Below are 19,698 nucleotides of genomic sequence, written 5' to 3'. Positions count from 1 at the left end.
CTTCCAGCTGTAGCTCAGCAGCGGCTTTTTGGACAAGATCACGCCGTATTAGGCTTCCAGAGCCCCAGCTAAGCAATTTTACCGGGTCGCCCGGTTCTTTTTTTAACCAGCCCTGTTCTTTTTACACTTCCAGCTGGAGCTCAGCAGCGGCTTTTTGGACAAGATCACGCCGTGTTAGGCTTCCAGAGCCCCGGCTAAGCAATTTTACCGGGTCGCCCGGTTCTTTTTTTAACCAGCCCGGTTCTTTTTACACTTCCAGCTGGAGCTCAGCAGCGGCTTTTTGCACAGTATCACGCCGGGTTAGGCTTCCAGGACCCCGGCTAGGCAATTTTACCGGGCCGCCCGGTTCTTTTTTTTAACCAGCCCGGTTCTTTTTACACTTCCAGCTGGAGCTCAGCAGCGGCTTTTTGGACAAGATCACGCCGTGTTAGGCTTCCAGAGCCCCGGCTAAGCAATTTTACCGGGTTGCCCGGTTCTTTTTTTTAACCAGCCCGGTTCTTTTTACACTTCCAGCTGTAGCTCAGCAGGGGCTTTTTGGACAAGATCACGCCGTGTTAGGCTTCCAGAGCCCCGGCTAAGCAATTTTACCGGGTCGCCCGGTTCTTTTTTTAACCAGCCCGGTTCTTTTTACACATCCAGCTGGAGCTCAGCAGCGTGTAAAACATAAACCAAACGATGAAATTGGTTATTTCTTCATGTATAATGATCAACTCGATACTCCCTAGCCCCTAACAGCCTTTTTTTTCATAACACTTTAACCAGAGTGACGGGAGAGCGGCATTTCAGAAAACGTGTTTATCTCGGCGAGAAAAAGCGATTTCGGCAATAAAATTTAAATCGCGTTTAAAACATAAACCAAACGATGAAATTGGTTATTTCTTCATGTATAATGATCAACTCGATACTCCCTAGCCCCCAACAGCCTTTTTTTTCATAACACTTTAACCAGAGTGACGGGAGAGCGGCATTTCAGAAAACGTGCTTATCTCGGCGAGAAAAAGCGATTTCGGCAATAAAATTTAAAACGCGTGTAAAACATAAACCAAACGATGAAATTGGTTATTTCTTCATGTATAATGATCAACTCGATACTCCCTAGCCCCCAACAGCCCTTTTTTTCATAACACTTTAACCAGAGTGACGGGAGAGCGGCATTTCAGAAAACGTGCTTATCTCGGCGAGAAAAAGCGATTTCGGCAATAAAATTTAAAACGCGTGTAAAACATAAACCAAACGAAGAAATTGGTTATTTCTTCATGTATAATGATCAACTCGATACTCCCTAGCCCCCAACAGCCTTTTTTTTCATAACACTTTAACCAGAGTTACGGGAGAGCGGCTTTTCAGAAAACGTGCTTATCTCGGCGAGAAAAAGCGATTTCGGCAATAAAATTTAAAACGCGTGTAAAACATAAACCAAACGATGAAATTGGTTATTTCTTCATGTATAATGATCAACTCGATACTCCCTAGCCCCCAACAGCCTTTTTTTTCATAACACTTTAACCAGAGTGACGGGAGAGCGGCATTTCAGAAAACGTGCTTATCTCGGCGAGAAAAAGCGATATCGGCAATAAAATTTAAAACGCGTGTAAAACATAAACCAAACGATGAAATTGGTTATTTCTTCATGTATAATGATCAACTCGATACTCCCTAGCCCCCAACAGCCTTTTTTTTCATAACACTTTAACCAGAGTGACGGGAGAGCGGCATTTCAGAAAACGTGCTTATCTCGGCGAGAAAAAGCGATTTCGTCAATAAAATTTAAAACGCGTGTAAAACATAAACCAAACGATGAAATTGGTTATTTCTTCATGTATAATGATCAACTCGATACTCCCTAGCCCCCAACAGCCTTTTTTTTCATAACACTTTAACCAGAGTGACGGGAAAACGGCATTTCAGAAAACGTGCTTATCTCGGCGAGAAAAAGCGATTTCGGCAATAAAATTTAAAACGCGTGTAAAACATAAACCAAACGATGAAATTGGTTATTTCTTCATGTATAATGATCAACTCGATACTCCCTAGCCCCCAACAGCCTTTTTTTTCATAACACTTTAACCAGAGTGACGGGAGAGCGGCATTTCAGAAAACGTGCTTATCTCGGCGAAAAAAAGCGATTTCGGCAATAAAATTTAAAACGCGTGTAAAACATAAACCAAACGATGAAATTGGTTATTTCTTCATGTATAATGATCAACTCGATACTCCCTAGCCCCCAACAGCCTTTTTTTTCATAACACTTTAACCAGAGTGACGGGAGAGCGGCATTTCAGAAAACGTGCTTATCTCGGCGAGAAAAAGCGATTTCGGCAATAAAATTTAAAACGCGTGTAAAACATAAACCAAACGATGAAATTGGTTATTTCTTCATGTATAATGATCAACTCGATACTCCCTAGCCCCCAACAGCCTTTTTTTTCATAACACTTTAACCAGAGTGACGGGAGAGCGGCATTTCAGAAAACGTGCTTATCTCGGCGAGAAAAAGCGATTTCGGCAATAAAATTTAAAACGCGTGTAAAACATAAACCAAACGATGAAATTGGTTATTTCTTCATGTATAATGATCAACTCGATACTCCCTAGCCCCCAACAGCCTTTTTTTTCATAACACTTTAACCAGAGTGACGGGAGAGCGGCATTTCAGAAAACGTGCTTATCTCGGCGAGAAAAAGCGATTTCGGCAATAAAATTTAAAACGCGTGTAAAACATAAACCAAACGATGAAATTGGTTATTTCTTCATGTATAATGATCAACTCGATACTCCCTAGCCCCCAACAGCCTTTTTTTTCATAACACTTTAACCAGAGTGACGGGAGAGCGGCATTTCAGAAAACGTGCTTATCTCGGCGAGAAAAAGCGATTTCGGCAATAAAATTTAAAACGCGTGTAAAACATAAACCAAACGATGAAATTGGTTATTTCTTCATGTATAATGATCAACTCAATACTCCCTAGCCCCCAACAGCCTTTTTTTTCACAACACTTTAACCAGAGTGACGGGAGAGCGGCATTTCAGAAAACGTGCTTATCTCGGCGAGAAAAAGCGATTTCGGCAATAAAATTTAAAACGCGTGTAAAACATAAACCAAACGATGAAATTGGTTATTTCTTCATGTATAATGATCAACTCGATACTCCCTAGACCCCAACAGCCTTTTTTTTCATAACACTTTAACCAGAGTGACGGGAGAGCGGCATTTCAGAAAACGTGCTTATCTCGGCGAGAAAAAGCGATTTCGGCAATAACATTTAAAACGCGTGTAAAACATAAACCAAACGATGAAATTGGTTATTTCTTCATGTATAATGATCAACTCGATACTCCCTAGCCCCCAACAGCCTTTTTTTTCATAACACTTTAACCAGAGTGACGGGAGAGCGGCATTTCAGAAAACGTGCTTATCTCGGCGAGAAAAAGCGATTTCGGCAATAAAATTTAAAACGCGTGTAAAACATAAACCAAACGATGAAATTGGTTATTTCTTCATGTATAATGATCAACTCGATACTCCCTAGCCCCCAACAGCCTTTTTTTCATAACACTTTAACCAGAGTGACGGGAGAGCGGCATTTCAGAAAACGTGCTTATCTCGGCGAGAAAAAGCGATTTCGGCAATAAAATTTAAAATGCGTGTAAAACATAAACCAAACGATGAAATTGGTTATTTCTTCATGTATAATGATCAACTCGATACTCCCTAGACCCCAACAGCCTTTTTTTTCATAACACTTTAACCAGAGTGACGGGAGAGCGGCTTTTCAGAAAACGTGCATCTCGGCGAGAAAAAGCGATTTCGGCAATAAAATTTAAAACGCGTGTAAAACATAAACCAAACGATGAAATTGGTTATTTCTTCATGTATAATGATCAACTCGATACTCCCTAGCCCCCAACAGCCTTTTTTTTCATAACACTTTAACCAGAGTGACGGGAGAGCGGCATTTCAGAAAACGTGCTTATCTCGGCGAGAAAAAGCGATTTCGGCAATAAAATTTAAAACGCGTGTAAAACATAAACCAAACGATGAAATTGGTTATTTCTTCATGTATAATGATCAACTCGATACTCCCTAGCCCCTAACAGCCTTTTTTTTCATAACACTTTAACCAGAGTGACGGGAGAGCGGCATTTCAGAAAACGTGTTTATCTCGGCGAGAAAAAGCGATTTCGGCAATAAAATTTAAATCGCGTTTAAAACATAAACCAAACGATGAAATTGGTTATTTCTTCATGTATAATGATCAACTCGATACTCCCTAGCCCCCAACAGCCTTTTTTTTCATAACACTTTAACCAGAGTGACGGGAGAGCGGCATTTCAGAAAACGTGCTTATCTCGGCGAGAAAAAGCGATTTCGGCAATAAAATTTAAAACGCGTGTAAAACATAAACCAAACGATGAAATTGGTTATTTCTTCATGTATAATGATCAACTCGATACTCCCTAGCCCCCAACAGCCCTTTTTTTCATAACACTTTAACCAGAGTGACGGGAGAGCGGCATTTCAGAAAACGTGCTTATCTCGGCGAGAAAAAGCGATTTCGGCAATAAAATTTAAAACGCGTGTAAAACATAAACCAAACGAAGAAATTGGTTATTTCTTCATGTATAATGATCAACTCGATACTCCCTAGCCCCCAACAGCCTTTTTTTTCATAACACTTTAACCAGAGTGACGGGAGAGCGGCATTTCAGAAAACGTGCTTATCTCGGCGAGAAAAAGCGATTTCGGCAATAAAATTTAAAACGCGTGTAAAACATAAACCAAACGATGAAATTGGTTATTTCTTCATGTATAATGATCAACTCGATACTCCCTAGCCCCCAACAGCCTTTTTTTTCGTAACACTTTAACCAGAGTGACGGGAGAGCGGCATTTCAGAAAACGTGCTTATCTCGGCGTGAAAAAGCGATTTCGGCAATAAAATTTAAAACGCGTGTAAAACAGAAACCAAACGATGAAATTGGTTATTTCTTCATGTATAATGATCAACTCGATACTCCCTAGCCCCCAACAGCCTTTTTTTTCATAACACTTTAACCAGAGTGACGGGAGAGCGGCATTTCAGAAAACGTGCTTATCTCGGCGAGAAAAAGCGATTTCGGCAATAAAATTTAAAACGCGTGTAAAACATAAACCAAACGATAAAATTGGTTATTTCTTCATGTATAATGATCAACTCGATACTCCCTAGCCCCCAACAGCCTTTTTTTTTCATAACACTTTAACCAGAGTGACGGGAGAGCGGCATTTCAGAAAACGTGCTTATCTCGGCGAGAAAAAGCGATTTCAGCAATAAAATTTAAAACGCGTGTAAAACATAAACCAAACGATGAAATTGGTTATTTCTTCATGTATAATGATCAACTCGATACTCCCTAGCCCCCAACAGCCTTTTTTTTCATAACACTTTAACCAGAGTGACGGGAGAGCGGCATTTCAGAAAACGTGCTTATCTCGGCGAGAAAAAGCAATTTCGGCAATAAAATTTAAAACGCGTGTAAAACATAAACCAAACGATGAAATTGGTTATTTCTTCATGTATAATGATCAACTCGATACTCCCTAGCCCCCAACAGCCTTTTTTTTCATAACACTTTAACCAGAGTGACGGGAGAGCGGCATTTCAGAAAACGTGCTTATCTCGGCGAGAAAAAGCGATTTCGGCAATAAAATTTAAAACGCGTGTAAAACATAAACCAAACGATGAAATTGGTTATTTCTTCATGTATAATGATCAACTCGATACTCCCTAGCCCCCAACAGCCTTTTTTTTCATAACACTTTAACCAGAGTGACGGGAGAGCGGCATTTCAGAAAACGTGCTTATCTCGGCGAGAAAAAGCGATTTCGGCAATAAAATTTAAAACGCGTGTAAAACATAAACCAAACGATGAAATTGGTTATTTCTTCATGTATAATGATCAACTCGATACTCCCTAGCCCCCAACAGCCTTTTTTTTCATAACACTTTAACCAGAGTGACGGGGAGCGGCATTTCAGAAAACGTGCTTATCTCGGCGAGAAAAAGCGATTTCGGCAATAAAATTTAAAACGCGTGTAAAACATAAACCAAACGATGAAATTGGTTATTTCTTCATGTATAATGATCAACTCGATACTCCCTAGCCCCCAACAGCCTTTTTTTTCATAACACTTTAACCAGAGTGACGGGAGAGCGGCATTTCAGAAAACGTGCTTATCTCGGCGAGAAAAAGCGATTTCGGCAATAAAATTTAAAACGCGTGTAAAACATAAACCAAACGATGAAATTGGTTATTTCTTCATGTATAATGATCAACTCGATACTCCCTAGCCCCCAACAGCCTTTTTTTTCATAACACTTTAACCAGAGTGACGGGAGAGCGGCATTTCAGAAAACGTGCTTATCTCGGCGAGAAAAAGCGATTTCGGCAATAAAATTTAAAACGCGTGTAAAACATAAACCAAACGATGAAATTGGTTATTTCTTCATGTATAATGATCAACTCGATACTCCCTAGCCCCCAACAGCCCTTTTTTTCATAACACTTTAACCAGAGTGACGGGAGAGCGGCATTTCAGAAAACGTGCTTATCTCGGCGAGAAAAAGCGATTTCGGCAATAAAATTTAAAACGCGTGTAAAACATAAACCAAACGAAGAAATTGGTTATTTCTTCATGTATAATGATCAACTCGATACTCCCTAGCCCCCAACAGCCTTTTTTTTCATAACACTTTAACCAGAGTTACGGGAGAGCGGCTTTTCAGAAAACGTGCTTATCTCGGCGAGAAAAAGCGATTTCGGCAATAAAATTTAAAACGCGTGTAAAACATAAACCAAACGATGAAATTGGTTATTTCTTCATGTATAATGATCAACTCGATACTCCCTAGCCCCCAACAGCCTTTTTTTTCATAACACTTTAACCAGAGTGACGGGAGAGCGGCATTTCAGAAAACGTGCTTATCTCGGCGAGAAAAAGCGATATCGGCAATAAAATTTAAAACGCGTGTAAAACATAAACCAAACGATGAAATTGGTTATTTCTTCATGTATAATGATCAACTCGATACTCCCTAGCCCCCAACAGCCTTTTTTTTCATAACACTTTAACCAGAGTGACGGGAGAGCGGCATTTCAGAAAACGTGCTTATCTCGGCGAGAAAAAGCGATTTCGTCAATAAAATTTAAAACGCGTGTAAAACATAAACCAAACGATGAAATTGGTTATTTCTTCATGTATAATGATCAACTCGATACTCCCTAGCCCCCAACAGCCTTTTTTTTCATAACACTTTAACCAGAGTGACGGGAAAACGGCATTTCAGAAAACGTGCTTATCTCGGCGAGAAAAAGCGATTTCGGCAATAAAATTTAAAACGCGTGTAAAACATAAACCAAACGATGAAATTGGTTATTTCTTCATGTATAATGATCAACTCGATACTCCCTAGCCCCCAACAGCCTTTTTTTTCATAACACTTTAACCAGAGTGACGGGAGAGCGGCATTTCAGAAAACGTGCTTATCTCGGCGAGAAAAAGCGATTTCGGCAATAAAATTTAAAACGCGTGTAAAACATAAACCAAACGATGAAATTGGTTATTTCTTCATGTATAATGATCAACTCGATACTCCCTAGCCCCCAACAGCCTTTTTTTTCATAACACTTTAACCAGAGTGACGGGAGAGCGGCATTTCAGAAAACGTGCTTATCTCGGCGAGAAAAAGCGATTTCGGCAATAAAATTTAAAACGCGTGTAAAACATAAACCAAACGATGAAATTGGTTATTTCTTCATGTATAATGATCAACTCGATACTCCCTAGCCCCCAACAGCCTTTTTTTTCATAACACTTTAACCAGAGTGACGGGAGAGCGGCATTTCAGAAAACGTGCTTATCTCGGCGAGAAAAAGCGATTTCGGCAATAAAATTTAAAACGCGTGTAAAACATAAACCAAACGATGAAATTGGTTATTTCTTCATGTATAATGATCAACTCGATACTCCCTAGCCCCCAACAGCCTTTTTTTTCATAACACTTTAACCAGAGTGACGGGAGAGCGGCATTTCAGAAAACGTGCTTATCTCGGCGAGAAAAAGCGATTTCGGCAATAAAATTTAAAACGCGTGTAAAACATAAACCAAACGATGAAATTGGTTATTTCTTCATGTATAATGATCAACTCGATACTCCCTAGCCCCCAACAGCCTTTTTTTTCATAACACTTTAACCAGAGTGACGGGAGAGCGGCATTTCAGAAAACGTGCTTATCTCGGCGAGAAAAAGCGATTTCGGCAATAAAATTTAAAACGCGTGTAAAACATAAACCAAACGATGAAATTGGTTATTTCTTCATGTATAATGATCAACTCAATACTCCCTAGCCCCCAACAGCCTTTTTTTTCACAACACTTTAACCAGAGTGACGGGAGAGCGGCATTTCAGAAAACGTGCTTATCTCGGCGAGAAAAAGCGATTTCGGCAATAAAATTTAAAACGCGTGTAAAACATAAACCAAACGATGAAATTGGTTATTTCTTCATGTATAATGATCAACTCGATACTCCCTAGACCCCAACAGCCTTTTTTTTCATAACACTTTAACCAGAGTGACGGGAGAGCGGCATTTCAGAAAACGTGCTTATCTCGGCGAGAAAAAGCGATTTCGGCAATAACATTTAAAACGCGTGTAAAACATAAACCAAACGATGAAATTGGTTATTTCTTCATGTATAATGATCAACTCGATACTCCCTAGCCCCCAACAGCCTTTTTTTTCATAACACTTTAACCAGAGTGACGGGAGAGCGGCATTTCAGAAAACGTGCTTATCTCGGCGAGAAAAAGCGATTTCGGCAATAAAATTTAAAACGCGTGTAAAACATAAACCAAACGATGAAATTGGTTATTTCTTCATGTATAATGATCAACTCGATACTCCCTAGCCCCCAACAGCCTTTTTTTCATAACACTTTAACCAGAGTGACGGGAGAGCGGCATTTCAGAAAACGTGCTTATCTCGGCGAGAAAAAGCGATTTCGGCAATAAAATTTAAAATGCGTGTAAAACATAAACCAAACGATGAAATTGGTTATTTCTTCATGTATAATGATCAACTCGATACTCCCTAGACCCCAACAGCCTTTTTTTTCATAACACTTTAACCAGAGTGACGGGAGAGCGGCTTTTCAGAAAACGTGCATCTCGGCGAGAAAAAGCGATTTCGGCAATAAAATTTAAAACGCGTGTAAAACATAAACCAAACGATGAAATTGGTTATTTCTTCATGTATAATGATCAACTCGATACTCCCTAGCCCCCAACAGCCTTTTTTTTCATAACACTTTAACCAGAGTGACGGGAGAGCGGCATTTCAGAAAACGTGCTTATCTCGGCGAGAAAAAGCGATTTCGGCAATAAAATTTAAAACGCGTGTAAAACATAAACCAAACGATGAAATTGGTTATTTCTTCATGTATAATGATCAACTCGATACTCCCTAGCCCCCAACAGCCTTTTTTTTCATAACACTTTAACCAGAGTGACGGGAGAGCGGCATTTCAGAAAACGTGCTTATCTCGGCGAGAAAAAGCGATTTCGTCAATAAAATTTAAAACGCGTGTAAAACATAAACCAAACGATGAAATTGGTTATTTCTTCATGTATAATGATCAACTCGATACTCCCTAGCCCCCAACAGCCTTTTTTTTCATAACACTTTAACCAGAGTGACGGGAAAACGGCATTTCAGAAAACGTGCTTATCTCGGCGAGAAAAAGCGATTTCGGCAATAAAATTTAAAACGCGTGTAAAACATAAACCAAACGATGAAATTGGTTATTTCTTCATGTATAATGATCAACTCGATACTCCCTAGCCCCCAACAGCCTTTTTTTTCATAACACTTTAACCAGAGTGACGGGAGAGCGGCATTTCAGAAAACGTGCTTATCTCGGCGAGAAAAAGCGATTTCGGCAATAAAATTTAAAACGCGTGTAAAACATAAACCAAACGATGAAATTGGTTATTTCTTCATGTATAATGATCAACTCGATACTCCCTAGCCCCCAACAGCCTTTTTTTTCATAACACTTTAACCAGAGTGACGGGAGAGCGGCATTTCAGAAAACGTGCTTATCTCGGCGAGAAAAAGCGATTTCGGCAATAAAATTTAAAACGCGTGTAAAACATAAACCAAACGATGAAATTGGTTATTTCTTCATGTATAATGATCAACTCGATACTCCCTAGCCCCCAACAGCCTTTTTTTTCATAACACTTTAACCAGAGTGACGGGAGAGCGGCATTTCAGAAAACGTGCTTATCTCGGCGAGAAAAAGCGATTTCGGCAATAAAATTTAAAACGCGTGTAAAACATAAACCAAACGATGAAATTGGTTATTTCTTCATGTATAATGATCAACTCGATACTCCCTAGCCCCCAACAGCCTTTTTTTTCATAACACTTTAACCAGAGTGACGGGAGAGCGGCATTTCAGAAAACGTGCTTATCTCGGCGAGAAAAAGCGATTTCGGCAATAAAATTTAAAATGCGTGTAAAACATAAACCAAACGATGAAATTGGTTATTTCTTCATGTATAATGATCAACTCGATACTCCCTAGCCCCCAACAGCCTTTTTTTTCATAACACTTTAACCAGAGTGACGGGAGAGCGGCTTTTCAGAAAACGTGCTTATCTCGGCGAGAAAAAGCGATTTCGGCAATAAAATTTAAAACGCGTGTAAAACATAAACCAAACGATGAAATTGGTTATTTCTTCATGTATAATGATCAACTCGATACTCCCTAGCCCCCAACAGCCTTTTTTTTCATAACACTTTAACCAGAGTGACGGGAGAGCGGCATTTCAGAAAACGTGCTTATCTCGGCGAGAAAAAGCGATTTCGGCAATAAAATTTAAAACGCGTGTAAAACATAAACCAAACGATGAAATTGGTTATTTCTTCATGTATAATGATCAACTCGATACTCCCTAGCCCCCAACAGCCTTTTTTTTCATAACACTTTAACCAGAGTGACGGGAGAGCGGCATTTCAGAAAACGTGCTTATCTCGGCGAGAAAAAGCGATTTCGTCAATAAAATTTAAAACGCGTGTAAAACATAAACCAAACGATGAAATTGGTTATTTCTTCATGTATAATGATCAACTCGATACTCCCTAGCCCCCAACAGCCTTTTTTTTCATAACACTTTAACCAGAGTGACGGGAAAACGGCATTTCAGAAAACGTGCTTATCTCGGCGAGAAAAAGCGATTTCGGCAATAAAATTTAAAACGCGTGTAAAACATAAACCAAACGATGAAATTGGTTATTTCTTCATGTATAATGATCAACTCGATACTCCCTAGCCCCCAACAGCCTTTTTTTTCATAACACTTTAACCAGAGTGACGGGAGAGCGGCATTTCAGAAAACGTGCTTATCTCGGCGAGAAAAAGCGATTTCGGCAATAAAATTTAAAACGCGTGTAAAACATAAACCAAACGATGAAATTGGTTATTTCTTCATGTATAATGATCAACTCGATACTCCCTAGCCCCCAACAGCCTTTTTTTTCATAACACTTTAACCAGAGTGACGGGAGAGCGGCATTTCAGAAAACGTGCTTATCTCGGCGAGAAAAAGCGATTTCGGCAATAAAATTTAAAACGCGTGTAAAACATAAACCAAACGATGAAATTGGTTATTTCTTCATGTATAATGATCAACTCGATACTCCCTAGCCCCCAACAGCCTTTTTTTTCATAACACTTTAACCAGAGTGACGGGAGAGCGGCATTTCAGAAAACGTGCTTATCTCGGCGAGAAAAAGCGATTTCGTCAATAAAATTTAAAACGCGTGTAAAACATAAACCAAACGATGAAATTGGTTATTTCTTCATGTATAATGATCAACTCGATACTCCCTAGCCCCCAACAGCCTTTTTTTTCATAACACTTTAACCAGAGTGACGGGAAAACGGCATTTCAGAAAACGTGCTTATCTCGGCGAGAAAAAGCGATTTCGGCAATAAAATTTAAAACGCGTGTAAAACATAAACCAAACGATGAAATTGGTTATTTCTTCATGTATAATGATCAACTCGATACTCCCTAGCCCCCAACAGCCTTTTTTTTCATAACACTTTAACCAGAGTGACGGGAGAGCGGCATTTCAGAAAACGTGCTTATCTCGGCGAGAAAAAGCGATTTCGGCAATAAAATTTAAAACGCGTGTAAAACATAAACCAAACGATGAAATTGGTTATTTCTTCATGTATAATGATCAACTCGATACTCCCTAGCCCCCAACAGCCTTTTTTTTCATAACACTTTAACCAGAGTGACGGGAGAGCGGCATTTCAGAAAACGTGCTTATCTCGGCGAGAAAAAGCGATTTCGGCAATAAAATTTAAAACGCGTGTAAAACATAAACCAAACGATGAAATTGGTTATTTCTTCATGTATAATGATCAACTCGATACTCCCTAGCCCCCAACAGCCTTTTTTTTCATAACACTTTAACCAGAGTGACGGGAGAGCGGCATTTCAGAAAACGTGCTTATCTCGGCGAGAAAAAGCGATTTCGGCAATAAAATTTAAAACGCGTGTAAAACATAAACCAAACGATGAAATTGGTTATTTCTTCATGTATAATGATCAACTCGATACTCCCTAGCCCCCAACAGCCTTTTTTTTCATAACACTTTAACCAGAGTGACGGGAGAGCGGCATTTCAGAAAACGTGCTTATCTCGGCGAGAAAAAGCGATTTCGGCAATAAAATTTAAAACGCGTGTAAAACATAAACCAAACGATGAAATTGGTTATTTCTTCATGTATAATGATCAACTCGATACTCCCTAGCCCCCAACAGCCTTTTTTTTCATAACACTTTAACCAGAGTGACGGGAGAGCGGCATTTCAGAAAACGTGCTTATCTCGGCGAGAAAAAGCGATTTCGGCAATAAAATTTAAAACGCGTGTAAAACATAAACCAAACGATGAAATTGGTTATTTCTTCATGTATAATGATCAACTCGATACTCCCTAGCCCCCAACAGCCTTTTTTTTCATAACACTTTAACCAGAGTGACGGGAGAGCGGCATTTCAGAAAACGTGCTTATCTCGGCGAGAAAAAGCGATTTCGGCAATAAAATTTAAAACGCGTGTAAAACATAAACCAAACGATGAAATTGGTTATTTCTTCATGTATAATGATCAACTCGATACTCCCTAGACCCCAACAGCCTTTTTTTTCATAACACTTTAACCAGAGTGACGGGAGAGCGGCATTTCAGAAAACGTGCTTATCTCGGCGAGAAAAAGCGATTTCGGCAATAAAATTTAAAACGCGTGTAAAACATAAACCAAACGATGAAATTGGTTATTTCTTCATGTATAATGATCAACTCGATACTCCCTAGCCCCCAACAGCCTTTTTTTTCATAACACTTTAACCAGAGTGACGGGAGAGCGGCATTTCAGAAAACGTGCTTATCTCGGCGAGAAAAAGCGATTTCGGCAATAAAATTTAAAACGCGTGTAAAACATAAACCAAACGATGAAATTGGTTATTTCTTCATGTATAATGATCAACTCGATACTCCCTAGCCCCCAACAGCCTTTTTTTTCATAACACTTTAACCAGAGTGACGGGAGAGCGGCATTTCAGAAAACGTGCTTATCTCGGCGAGAAAAAGCGATTTCGACAATAAAATTTAAAACGCGTGTAAAACATAAACCAAACGATGAAATTGGTTATTTCTTCATGTATAATGATCAACTCGATACTCCCTAGCCCCCAACAGCCTTTTTTTTCATAACACTTTAACCAGAGTGACGGGAGAGCGGCATTTCAGAAAACGTGCTTATCTCGGCGAGAAAAAGCGATTTCGGCAATAAAATTTAAAACGCGTGTAAAACATAAACCAAACGATGAAATTGGTTATTTCTTCATGTATAATGATCAACTCGATACTCCCTAGCCCCCAACAGCCTTTTTTTTCATAACACTTTAACCAGAGTGACGGGAGAGCGGCATTTCAGAAAACGTGCTTATCTCGGCGAGAAAAAGCGATTTCGGCAATAAAATTTAAAACGCGTGTAAAACATAAACCAAACGATGAAATTGGTTATTTCTTCATGTATAATGATCAACTCGATACTCCCTAGCCCCCAACAGCCTTTTTTTTCATAACACTTTAACCAGAGTGACGGGAGAGCGGCATTTCAGAAAACGTGCTTATCTCGGCGAGAAAAAGCGATTTCGGCAATAAAATTTAAAACGCGTGTAAAACATAAACCAAACGATGAAATTGGTTATTTCTTCATGTATAATGATCAACTCGATACTCCCTAGCCCCCAACAGCCTTTTTTTTCATAACACTTTAACCAGAGTGACGGGAGAGCGGCATTTCAGAAAACGTGCTTATCTCGGCGAGAAAAAGCGATTTCGGCAATAAAATTTAAAACGCGTGTAAAACATAAACCAAACGATGAAATTGGTTATTTCTTCATGTATAATGATCAACTCGATACTCCCTAGCCCCCAACAGCCTTTTTTTTCATAACACTTTAACCAGAGTGACGGGAGAGCGGCATTTCAGAAAACGTGCTTATCTCGGCGAGAAAAAGCGATTTCGGCAATAAAATTTAAAACGCGTGTAAAACATAAACCAAACGATGAAATTGGTTATTTCTTCATGTATAATGATCAACTCGATACTCCCTAGCCCCCAACAGCCTTTTTTTTCATAACACTTTAACCAGAGTGACGGGAGAGCGGCATTTCAGAAAACGTGCTTATCTCGGCGAGAAAAAGCGATTTCGGCAATAAAATTTAAAACGCGTGTAAAACATAAACCAAACGATGAAATTGGTTATTTCTTCATGTATAATGATCAACTCGATACTCCCTAGCCCCCAACAGCCTTTTTTTTCATAACATTTTAACCAGAGTGACAGGAGAGCGGCATTTCAGAAAACGTGCTTATCTCGGCGAGAAAAAGCGATTTCGGCAATAAAATTTAAAACGCGTGTAAAACATAAACCAAACGATGAAATTGGTTATTTCTTCATGTATAATGATCAACTCGATACTCCCTAGCCCCCAACAGCCTTTTTTTTCATAACACTTTAACCAGAGTGACGGGAGAGCGGCATTTCAGAAAACGTGCTTATCTCGGCGAGAAAAAGCGATTTCGGCAATAAAATTTAAAACGCGTGTAAAACATAAACCAAACGATGAAATTGGTTATTTCTTCATGTATAATGATCAACTCGATACTCCCTAGCCCCCAACAGCCTTTTTTTTCATAACACTTTAACCAGAGTGACGGGAGAGCGGCATTTCAGAAAACGTGCTTATCTCGGCGAGAAAAAGCGATTTCGGCAATAAAATTTAAAACGCGTGTAAAACATAAACCAAACGATGAAATTGGTTATTTCTTCATGTATAATGATCAACTCGATACTCCCTAGACCCCAACAGCCTTTTTTTTCATAACACTTTAACCAGAGTGACGGGAGAGCGGCATTTCAGAAAACGTGCTTATCTCGGCGAGAAAAAGCGATTTCGGCAATAAAATTTAAAACGCGTGTAAAACATAAACCAAACGATGAAATTGGTTATTTCTTCATGTATAATGATCAACTCGATACTCCCTAGCCCCCAACAGCCTTTTTTTTCATAACACTTTAACCAGAGTGACGGGAGAGCGGCATTTCAGAAAACGTGCTTATCTCGGCGAGAAAAAGCGATTTCGGCAATAAAATTTAAAACGCGTGTAAAACATAAACCAAACGATGAAATTGGTTATTTCTTCATGTATAATGATCAACTCGATACTCCCTAGCCCCCAACAGCCTTTTTTTTCATAACACTTTAACCAGAGTGACGGGAGAGCGGCATTTCAGAAAACGTGCTTATCTCGGCGAGAAAAAGCGATTTCGACAATAAAATTTAAAACGCGTGTAAAACATAAACCAAACGATGAAATTGGTTATTTCTTCATGTATAATGATCAACTCGATACTCCCTAGCCCCCAACAGCCTTTTTTTTCATAACACTTTAACCAGAGTGACGGGAGAGCGGCATTTCAGAAAACGTGCTTATCTCGGCGAGAAAAAGCGATTTCGGCAATAAAATTTAAAACGCGTGTAAAACATAAACCAAACGATGAAATTGGTTATTTCTTCATGTATAATGATCAACTCGATACTCCCTAGCCCCCAACAGCCTTTTTTTTCATAACACTTTAACCAGAGTGACGGGAGAGCGGCATTTCAGAAAACGTGCTTATCTCGGCGAGAAAAAGCGATTTCGGCAATAAAATTTAAAACGCGTGTAAAACATAAACCAAACGATGAAATTGGTTATTTCTTCATGTATAATGATCAACTCGATACTCCCTAGCCCCCAACAGCCTTTTTTTTCATAACACTTTAACCAGAGTGACGGGAGAGCGGCATTTCAGAAAACGTGCTTATCTCGGCGAGAAAAAGCGATTTCGGCAATAAAATTTAAAACGCGTGTAAAACATAAACCAAACGATGAAATTGGTTATTTCTTCATGTATAATGATCAACTCGATACTCCCTAGCCCCCAACAGCCTTTTTTTTCATAACACTTTAACCAGAGTGACGGGAGAGCGGCATTTCAGAAAACGTGCTTATCTCGGCGAGAAAAAGCGATTTCGGCAATAAAATTTAAAACGCGTGTAAAACATAAACCAAACGATGAAATTGGTTATTTCTTCATGTATAATGATCAACTCGATACTCCCTAGCCCCCAACAGCCTTTTTTTTCATAACACTTTAACCAGAGTGACGGGAGAGCGGCATTTCAGAAAACGTGCTTATCTCGGCGAGAAAAAGCGATTTCGGCAATAAAATTTAAAACGCGTGTAAAACATAAACCAAACGATGAAATTGGTTATTTCTTCATGTATAATGATCAACTCGATACTCCCTAGCCCCCAACAGCCTTTTTTTTCATAACACTTTAACCAGAGTGACGGGAGAGCGGCATTTCAGAAAACGTGCTTATCTCGGCGAGAAAAAGCGATTTCGGCAATAAAATTTAAAACGCGTGTAAAACATAAACCAAACGATGAAATTGGTTATTTCTTCATGTATAATGATCAACTCGATACTCCCTAGCCCCCAACAGCCTTTTTTTTCATAACATTTTAACCAGAGTAACAGGAGAGCGGCATTTCAGAAAACGTGCTTATCTCGGCGAGAAAAAGCGATTTCGGCAATAAAATTTAAAACGCGTGTAAAACATAAACCAAACGATGAAATTGGTTATTTCTTCATGTATAATGATCAACTCGATACTCCCTAGCCCCCAACAGCCTTTTTTTTCATAACACTTTAACCAGAGTGACGGGAGAGCGGCATTTCAGAAAACGTGCTTATCTCGGCGAGAAAAAGCGATTTCGGCAATAAAATTTAAAACGCGTGTAAAACATAAACCAAACGATGAAATTGGTTATTTCTTCATGTATAATGATCAACTCGATACTCCCTAGCCCCCAACAGCCTTTTTTTTCATAACACTTTAACCAGAGTGACGGGAGAGCGGCATTTCAGAAAACGTGCTTATCTCGGCGAGAAAAAGCGATTTCGGCAATAAAATTTAAAACGCGTGTAAAACATAAACCAAACGATGAAATTGGTTATTTCTTCATGTATAATGATCAACTCGATACTCCCTAGCCCCCAACAGCCTTTTTTTTCATAACACTTTAACCAGAGTGACGGGAGAGCGGCATTTCAGAAAATGTGCTTATCTCGGCGAAAAAAAGCGATTTCGGCAATAAAATTTAAAACGCGTGTAAAACATAAACCAAACGATGAAATTGGTTATTTCTTCATGTATAATGATCAACTCGATACTCCCTAGCCCCCAACAGCCTTTTTTTTCATAACACTTTAACCAGAGTGACGGGAGAGCGGCATTTCAGAAAACGTCCTTATCTCGGCGAGAAAAAGCGATTTCGGCAATAAAATTTAAAACGCGTGTAAAACATAAACCAAACGATGAAATTGGTTATTTCTTCATGTATATTGATCAACTCGAGTCGAGCTCCAGGGAGAGAGGCTGAATTTTCGCTTTTTGAGGCCGACCGACGAACCGGCGCGGGGCGGACTCAAAAGCTCGCAGAGCCGTAGGCACTTAGAAAAGTTTCGCCTTTGGCTGTGAGCTCCAGGGGGAGAGGCTGGTTTTGCGTTATTTCAGGCCGGCTGGAGAACCGGCGCGGGTCGGACGCACAATCCCCGCAGAGCCGTGGGCACTTAGAAAATTTTCGCCAAGTTGGCTCTGAGCGCCTGGTACCTAATATGGAAGTATAGAGGCCGACTTTCGGGCAAGATCACGCCGCGTTAGGCTTCCAGGACCCCGGCTAAGCAATTTTACCGGGCTGCCCGGTTCTTTGTTTGAACCAGCCCGGTTCTTTTTACACTTCCAGCTGGAGCTCAGCAGCGGCTTTTGGCGCAAGATCACGCCGGGTTAGGCTTCCAGGACCTCGGCTAAGCAATTCTACCGGGCCGCCCGGTTCTTTTTTTGAACCAGCCCGGTTCTTTTTACACTTCCAGCTGGAGCTCACGACCGGCTTTTGGGACAAGATCACGCCGTGTTAGGCTTCCAGAGCCCCGGCTAAGCAATTTTACCGGCCCGCCCGGTTCTTTTTTTTTTAACCAGCCCGGTTCTTTTTACACTTCCAGCTGGAGCTCAGCAGCGGCTTTTTGGACAATATCACGCCGGGTTAGGCTTCCAGGACCCCGGCTAAGCAATTTTACCGGGCCGCCCGGTTCTTTTTTTTAACCAGCCCGGTTCTTTTTACACTTCCAGCTGTAGCTCAGCAGCGGCTTTTTGGACAAGATCACGCCGTATTAGGCTTCCAGAGCCCCAGCTAAGCAATTTTACCGGGTCGCCCGGTTCTTTTTTTAACCAGCCCTGTTCTTTTTACACTTCCAGCTGGAGCTCAGCAGCGGCTTTTTGGACAAGATCACGCCGTGTTAGGCTTCCAGAGCCCCGGCTAAGCAATTTTACCGGGTCGCCCGGTTCTTTTTTTAACCAGCCCGGTTCTTTTTACACTTCCAGCTGGAGCTCAGCAGCGGCTTTTTGCACAGTATCACGCCGGGTTAGGCTTCCAGGACCCCGGCTAGGCAATTTTACCGGGCCGCCCGGTTCTTTTTTTTAACCAGCCCGGTTCTTTTTACACTTCCAGCTGGAGCTCAGCAGCGGCTTTTTGGACAAGATCACGCCGTGTTAGGCTTCCAGAGCCCCGGCTAAGCAATTTTACCGGGTTGCCCGGTTCTTTTTTTTAACCAGCCCGGTTCTTTTTACACTTCCAGCTGTAGCTCAGCAGGGGCTTTTTGGACAAGATCACGCCGTGTTAGGCTTCCAGAGCCCCGGCTAAGCAATTTTACCGGGTCGCCCGGTTCTTTTTTTAACCAGCCCGGTTCTTTTTACACATCCAGCTGGAGCTCAGCAGCGTGTAAAACATAAACCAAACGATGAAATTGGTTATTTCTTCATGTATAATGATCAACTCGATACTCCCTAGCCCCTAACAGCCTTTTTTTTCATAACACTTTAACCAGAGTGACGGGAGAGCGGCATTTCAGAAAACGTGTTTATCTCGGCGAGAAAAAGCGATTTCGGCAATAAAATTT

Source organism: Syngnathus leptorhynchus, chromosome 4 (assembly GCF_054491065.1).
Source record: "Syngnathus leptorhynchus isolate UIUO chromosome 4, UIUO_Slep, whole genome shotgun sequence".
NCBI classification, from domain to species: domain Eukaryota; kingdom Metazoa; phylum Chordata; class Actinopteri; order Syngnathiformes; family Syngnathidae; genus Syngnathus; species Syngnathus leptorhynchus.
Note: the sequence above shows the minus strand (reverse complement) of the source record.